Source organism: Neocloeon triangulifer, unplaced genomic scaffold, assembly GCF_031216515.1.
Source record: "Neocloeon triangulifer isolate White Clay Creek 2 clone unplaced genomic scaffold, ASM3121651v1 ptg000009l, whole genome shotgun sequence".
NCBI lineage: Eukaryota > Metazoa > Arthropoda > Insecta > Ephemeroptera > Baetidae > Neocloeon > Neocloeon triangulifer.
The window spans coordinates 3,929,810-3,938,032 of record NW_026775551.1 but is presented as its reverse complement, the minus strand read 5'-3'; positions in this window follow the sequence as shown (position 1 = coordinate 3,938,032).

Sequence of the window (8,223 nt, the reverse complement as noted above, 5' to 3'; positions counted from 1 at the left end):
TATTATATAAAATGCTACAGAATTTTTTTAAATGCTAATCAGATATTAATCAATATATCTCTGGGGTAACATCATTATGAATATGCGGTTAGGTTTAATGATACCTTCATTGATATTAAAAAACTAAAGAAAATATGCCTCAATTGAAATCATGGCGTTTCATACAATAATTTACCGATAAAGAATATATTTTTTATAACTTTTTCATTAACCATAATGCCTTTTGAATTTTGTACATTTATAGCATGCTTTGTTTTAATTTGTATTACAATTTTTTAACATTGATTTTAGTTGAATATCAGTAAAAACAAAGATGATTGCAAAATTTATGTTATCAAAATACTATTATTTAAGTAGTGCTTTCAGTAACAATAATAAATAATAAAAATGATGTATTATTTAAAGTAAGTATGTTGTGTTATTTCCAATGTATTTGATGAGAGAGAAAATAGATATACATATATTATTAAATTAATAAAAACATAATAAATATATAATAAAATAAAAATTTTAAACAATTTTAATGGAAAATATAAATACTTTAAAACCAGTTTTATTTATTGCTGTTCAAATTTAAGAACTAATTTAAAAGAAAGTTCACTTTGCACCCAGGCAATAATCTATTTTACATGATATTTTTTTTGTCTCATTCTCGCCAGCACCACTTTACTTGTACTTTCGTGCATTCGCCGGTAGTTCTCGGCGATGTGTGCGACTAATTAAGCCGGCGTGCTAATTAAGAGTGTATATGGCGGCGGGTCGAGCAGCAGCAGCGTCGGAGCGTGGAAGCGCAGAGAGCGTCTGCTGATGTGCCTGTCGCCGAAATATAAAGTATCTCATAATCGCGCATCTCTCGCGGGTCCCCTTCCCTCGTCTTGGCGAACATACTTGCGCCGTGGTCTCGCGAGGCGTGGCCTGCCGGTTGCATAACTCCGCCCCTGCCGCGCGCTTCATACCAAGAGTAATTTTTAGCTCCCCATGTTGAGTTGCGACTCCGAAAAGACGAGAATGATGATAACAATAGTTGATGGCTCGGATTTATTTTTTATTCAATAAGCTCGCTAGGCCACTGCTGGGAAAAGACCCACCACTTTTGGCCTGTGTTTGTAACATAAAAATATATTATATGATTCGGTATATTTATATATATTTTTTCGTTTGGTTCTTTTTCTTTTATTTCCCTTTCCTGGGGGTGATTGATGGAGCTGCCGCTTTGTTGGACACAAATCAAAAATATTTATGCTCCGCGACGAGGGGAAATAAATGTGGCAGTTCTCTTCACTTCGATGTTCTATTTATATTGCCATCGGTCAGCGCGCAACTCCACTTTTCCCTTCGATGGATCATAGTCTGATATCAATAATAATAATAGGCTGGTGTCTCATGGCAATCCCGTGTTTCAATACAAACCAGTAGAAAATTTAAAATACGCAGAGAATCTAAAAGAATTTCACTATCAAATGGTTTACAAATTAAAACATAATAAAGTTTCTCACAATAACAATTAATGTTTGAAATTTTTCAAACATTGTAGTACCAGAACACATAAATATTATTTTAAATATTATTTTTTATTAAAATCTGCATATTTGAATACACATTACTTCAATTAAGTGACTCTGTGAATAATGTATAAAAGTTATAAATAATTTTTACAGGATATAATTCAATTTGCAATATTATTTTATGTCAGAATTATAAAATAATACAGCAAGAAAAGTGGTTAAATGTGAATTAAATGAAAAGCCTATTTTCCGCTTCAAATCAAATTTAAAGGTACTTATAAAAATATAACTTCAAATTTTGCTTGTGATGATGAACTGCTAGCAATGTTCTTTCACCCAAATGCTTTTAGTTTCATTATTTTGATTTTTAGACACTTTGCAAGACGATTAAATCGAAGCAATCTAAGAATAATTAAAAAAATCAGCAGTTTTAGCAAACTTAACTCGCTAAATGTGATTGCAAAATGCGGCAGCAAAGTTTCGCAGCGTTGACGGAGTGATGGGGCCGCTTATCTGCAGCGCCTGCCGTGATAAATTGTTAATTTCATGCCTATTTTCCGGTTGCATCATCTAAATCCAGCCAGCAGGCAGAAAGCTGCCGAGGGAGAGCGAGAACGTCGTCCACTCTTGGGGATGAGAGAGGAACGAACAGGGCAGAAATCGATATTTTTATTCCCAGCAAATTTATTCGAAAAGCAAGCAGCCGTCGCTGGGGTAAATAATGCGCAAGAGAGAATTTAATGGGTAAACGCGCGGTAATCAGGGTAGAACTAATCAACATTCACGCGTCATCAAGTATCGAAATTGTCTTTTTGGCAGACAAGTTAATTTGTTTACTGCTTTATTTAGAGGAAAATCGAAACGAGACGAGAAGAATGGATTCGCGACTTTTTCTTTATCTCATGACTCACCCCAAATCGCACTGCCGCGCTCTGGGGTGAGGATTTCGGCGAGGAAAAACATTCTTTTTGTCGTATTTCACCCGTGGACAATTTATTTCCCGCTATGGTGTTAAATTCGCCGCCATAAATAATGCCGATGCGCGAGTGTGAGCAGAGCGAAAACGGAGTATGCACGTGGAAGCAGGCAAAGGATGCGCCCAGGGATGTGCAGGTTGCCTACCCTCCTCGACTATACTTTTATTGTGCCCCGGCCTTCAAATAAAACGAATGTGGCACCGCCAGCCGATCTGTCGCTGGATATTGCACTTTTGCGGTTTTTACATAACGTGCAATAAATTTCTGAGAGCACCTGTGTAAATTTTGAATTACAAATTTTTACAGCTGGCATCGTAAATCTAGATATTTCCCCTTCCATAAAATGCAATACGATTTTCAAAATGCTACTAACAACCTGGAAGTATTTTTTTTTCTGCTAAAAAAGGTAAGTTTTGTTAATAATTTTTTTCCACATTCGCCTTGGTTTTTACATGTCAATTTCAAGGAGGCATCATAAGAAAAATCAATTTTTATTGGAAAAAAATTAGTTTTTGACACTTTTTTTTACATAAGGAATTTTCTATAAAAAACATCTTTCTCAAAATTAACCTTATTAAAATTGATACAAATTTTATCAAACAAAGAACCTTCCCGATCAAGCTGGCAAAATTCAGTATGTATTGTATAGATAGTTTGTAGTTGGATAGAAAGTTTGTGTTAACATTATAAAAAAGAAGAAAAAAGGTAACTCAAGTATTAGTTTCATATAATTTTTATTTTTGTATAGAAGGGGAAGATTTTTTTTTTCGTGGAAGTGAAGAACTCCGACTTTTTCCTTGTACAAAATTGTTTTTATTAAAAAATAAATGGATTTCCCAGTTTCGGGTATGGTTTGCGGCCCTATTTTATGAGCAAGAAAAATACGAAAAATCAGCAAATTTTATCAAAATATTCTTCTCTTTTCAAATTCATAATTTATTTATCAAGAATAAATAATTAATGATAATTCAAAATCTTAAAAATGTGGTCACTGTGCTGTTTTTTATTGTATTTTTAAACAAGTTCTTTTTATCACTTGATATTTAACAATTAATAAGCACTTGTAAAATTTTATAAATAATAGAAAAATGTATCATAAAATTTCAAAATATTCACATTTTATTCCATACAGATATCACTTTACTTTCATTCAAACCACTCGCAATTAACTTTCAATCTGTGTGTCGCATGTGAAAGGTTGATTTCAAAAGCAGCACACTTTTGACCGCAGCACTCGTTCGATATCAATTTTTGCCGTCGGAATGACATTCATCACTCACAGCGGGCAATTTTTTATCCGCTCTCTCGCCCACCAAAAATAACGCATGACATTTCCAGCAGCCAACGGCAGCTCTTCAAATCTACCTAATGCACTCGCACGCCCGCACGCTGCGGTGGCCACGGCGCAGCGAGAGGCAACACAACTTTTATATTTTCGCTCCGACATCAGCGGCAATTTGTTTTACATCAACTTGCTGCCTCCGATTAATCTTTCTTATTTTGAACGCGCCCTCCCGAAACCTCCTGAGACGCCAACACAGAAATCTTGGATATTTTTATTCAACATTAAAGGAGCACAAATTAACCACATTTTTTTAATTAGTTTTAATATTTTGCAGAACTATATCGTTTCCAAAATAAATTTATAGCTACAACTATATATTCTAATTTTTAAAATATGGGATGCAGCAAAGCGGCGCGTGTTTATGTATGCGCGACAAGCAAAAGGCGCCCTTGTATTAGGGGTGAAATACACCCTCAATTATGGTATTAAAAAGATACAAGTCCCGGGGGTGGCGCGCGCGGGGTGAGAGAGCGGGCGAATTGCTCCCTTCCGTCCCCCGAGAGGGTGCCGAGCAGAACAGTGAGTGGCGTTTAAGGACTGAATAGAGAGAGAGAGAGACCAGCAGCAGTCAACCCGTCTTGATTGCTCTTTTTGTCTCTCAGCGTTTGGCTTCGAAATTAATTTTACGCGAGTTGAATGAGTTTTCAGCTTTAGGTCCCAAGTTAATCGAAAAACATTATGAACTTCATGGCTATCTGAGTATTCGCATTTTTAATAATATTCAAACAAGATTAAATACTTTTTGATTATTTCATTAAGAAATTTGCAAATATTAAAGGAAATCAGGGAAAATGAATTTACATTTTCAATTTAAAAACGGCTTTTCTACGATGGTTTTTTTTAGTCATTTATCGTTTCTTAGAAAAAGTATATATCCTGCTTTATATGTTTTTGGACACATCTATGCAAATAAAGAAAGAAATTTACATTTAGCCCTAGAGTAAAGAAGAATAATTCAATTTTAAATTAAAAAAGGTGAAAAATCAATTGTTTATGAGTGAAAATTATCTTTGTATTGTTAAAATCGTACCAATTTTAATAATCACTGTACAATTGTTCATCATGAGCATCCCTCAAAATGTGTATTAAATATTAAATTAAATTGTTATTTTTCAGATTAAAACTTTTATCCTAGCATTTTCTGTAAGAGCCACGCGTGTCATAGATACTGTTTTATAACTTTTGGTGGCGGACGCGGGCCAACGCTTTTCGGTGAGGCGAAAAAAGAAAATTAATAGCTTTTTAATGATTGCGGCGTCCTTTGTGCAGCTCACACGACTTTTACTCACTCGCGGCTGATTTTCTCGTAATAATTTCTTTGTTGTCGATTATTGCATCACGCGAGTGCCGGTGAAAATATAGAGAGAGAGGAAAGTGGATGTTTGTGTGCAATTAGCCATGTGCTGCGCGCACATCAAGGCGACCGCAGGCCCCAAAAAACAGATGACCACCCCCTTGGGGTGTGTTGGGCACACTTCTGCTGCATGCCTACATAAATATGCTGCTTGCACCCTTCTCCTCGCGTGATACCCGCGGGAAGTGAAAAATGTCAGAGTCGAGTAAAACGTGGAATGCGCTCGCCCCCTCCGTATACCGAAAATAATTTTCGATCTAATGTGGTATTCTTTCTATTAAAAAATGAATAGAGTTTTTGATAACTAGCCACATCCGTCAAATGGAATATCAAGAGAATTCAAACGCTTTAATTATTCCTTTTGCCACTTCCCCTGGGGTGGTTTCTGGCAAGAAAAAAATATAGCAGACGGGCACCCACTACTACTCCTTTGCATCAGGCTCTTGAATTCGGCGCGACCACATTAAAGCGGCGCAATAAATTTCACGTGCGGCCTCTGCTTCTTTTTGACTCTTTCGCTCCTGTTTTGTGGCAAAACCGCACCAAAGAGGCCGACAAGGTCTGTTTCGGTTTTTCAAAAACGATTATTCGTACCAATAACTTTCCATTTTAAAAGGTTTTGACTGTTTCATAACAGAAAGCAATTCCAAATTTTTTCTGCCCTTTTGAACTTTCCTGGCACTTCGTAATATTTGTCATATTTCTATTTTTATAGTAGTTTATTAAATAACAGGGAAATACTTGATCTTTCTCAACATAAGTATTTTATTGAATTACAACCCTTTTTAAGGATTAATTAAATAAAAGAGATAAGGAAACAATTTAGATTACCTATTTTCAAAAGTATCTTGGATTTTTCTAGATGTTTCTTTTTTTCTTCCATAAAATCGCCTATTTGGAATCTGTTACAAAAATTATCTTAATTGCCTGGTATTTAGTCAACAAAAATTAGCTTCACTTTCAATTCCTATAATTCAGATTCATTTTTATTAAATGAATCAGTTTTTTAAAATTTAAAAAAACAAATGTGGTTTTGGCTCCAAACGAGGAATGTTTAACAACAAATTATAAAATAATTAACATCCATTTTTTTGCAATATTGAAAAATTAATAAAAAAAAACACATTTTTAGCTCTGGACGGAAAATGAATAATAGCAGGAGCGACTTTATATTGAAATAAAAAGCAAATTTTATGTGCAACATTTCCTGTCCGTTTATCACGGAGCAGCTCTTTATTGTGCGCACCCTTGAAGATCCATCGTTAACTGGACGGCTGCTCTCAAAGAAAATGTTAAGAGCCTGCCTGTTTGTAGGTTTGAAAGTTCAAGTCGTTGATTATGTTCTAGGTGTAAAAATATTCTCAAGCATCACAGGCGAAAGTGAGGCATGGTGCTTTTAATTTTATGACGTGGAGTGCTCTCGTCGTGCGATCGCATATTAAAAAACACACACGCGCGCATATAATATTCGGCCCTTTTAAACCCTGTTAATTTCCAACAGAACAAATTGCCAGATGTCCAAGCCAAGAGGCTAATATTAGCACCACACAGTCGATGGCATGTTCGCCGCCGCTTAGGGAAAGACAAGAAGTTGGACGTGCGAGAAATTCTCCGTTACAGGGAAATACTTTTTTATTGGAGACGATGGTGCGGCGTCGTGAACGGTGACACATTGGCGAAGTGGGACGGGCAGTGATTGATTGTGTGAGGTGTCATATCTTGCATCTCTCTTCCATTACACTTACTGTCACTGATTTTACAAGAAGTACTTCCTAAAATATTTACATTGTTGCATGTTTGTCAAAATATGAATTTTATTGACTTATTTTGTGAAGCATGAAAAATAACTCATATTTAATAATTTTGACTGCGAAGAAGCTATTTGCTACAATAATGTTAAATATCTTGCTAAAAATAATTGACAATAGATAGAAAAAAAAATGATGTGCAATATTAGTGATGAATAATAATGTATGTTTTTATAGTTATTCTTACACGTGATTTGAATTTTCTATAAAATGTATGTAATTGTATTAGTTTTTGAACTAAATAAACTTTCATTAAACCAATATCATTTTTCAAAAACAAAATTATGACTGAATTAAATTGAAATTAATTTTATTGGGGGACTTAAATTCTCTTCGGTCCTCCAAGAAAAACCATATTAAAAGCAATGCTGCATAAAATTAAAGCATTCCCAAAATTTAATGAATATTTTAAAATAATGAGTATATTAAAGGTATCCTGCAATTATTTAGAAAAATTCTTATTGTTAGGTCTTAGGCACTAAAAGTAAGTTGAAAATTATGATTTATTTTCAAACTTTGTCTGCCAAAATTTCCAAAGAAAATATAAATCTTGTTTAAAAAATTGAAAATGATACAATTTCTTACATTAGCTTTGCTATTCTTCATCCAGTTATCGTCTGATATACATAACAAATTCTATTATTTCACTTAAATTTATATTTTGATGAATTCAATTCAAGATAATGGGTTATTTTGAATGTATCTAAATTCAGGAAATAAACATAAATTAGCATACAACTTTATAAATTCATCAAAATTTAAAAAAAAATAATAATAATTTTAAAAATTATAATTATAAATTAAATTATATTACTGTTTCTTCTGTGTATATGTAATAAAATTTAAAATGTTATGTAATATTAAAAAACACAATTTTTTTTTTTAATAAAATTTAGGGACAAGACGCCCTTGATACGCAGGGCATTTATCCGTCATGCATTTTGTCTCATTCTTCTCAACAGCACTACTTTACTTTGGTACATATTAAATGCAAATAAAAATATTCAAAATTCAAAAGAATAATTTTTAAGACTTAAATTTACTTTCATTTAGCATTCAAAATAATTTTAATCGTCAAAGGATTTTTTTTGCTGATAAAAATTTTTATTAAATAAAAAAACAAAGCTTTGTAATGCACTTAGCTTCTGTAAAAAAAAAAATTATTTAATTTTAATGTGTAACTTTTGGTGACGTCTCTCAGATATAAATTTAACTGGAAATTAATACGATTATG